We start from the raw sequence: 239 nt of genomic DNA on the forward strand, positions 1-239 counted from the left end.
TGTGCCATAAAAAATTACTAATATAATAAAATTTCGAGTCATATATCTATGTATGAAAAGCCAGACATGGGTGAAGTGAGGATACAAAGGAAAATGTTAGCGGTGTAATAAGGTTGCTTAAACAGAAAAATAAAATTTAAAATTTAATATCCTGATTTCATAAAAATTTACTTAATGAACAAGCTAAAATTAAAAATTAACATTACTTTATGATAAAGTCATTATGAATTAAATTATGG

Source organism: Arachis ipaensis, chromosome B10 (genome assembly GCF_000816755.2).
Source record: "Arachis ipaensis cultivar K30076 chromosome B10, Araip1.1, whole genome shotgun sequence".
Taxonomy (NCBI): domain Eukaryota; kingdom Viridiplantae; phylum Streptophyta; class Magnoliopsida; order Fabales; family Fabaceae; genus Arachis; species Arachis ipaensis.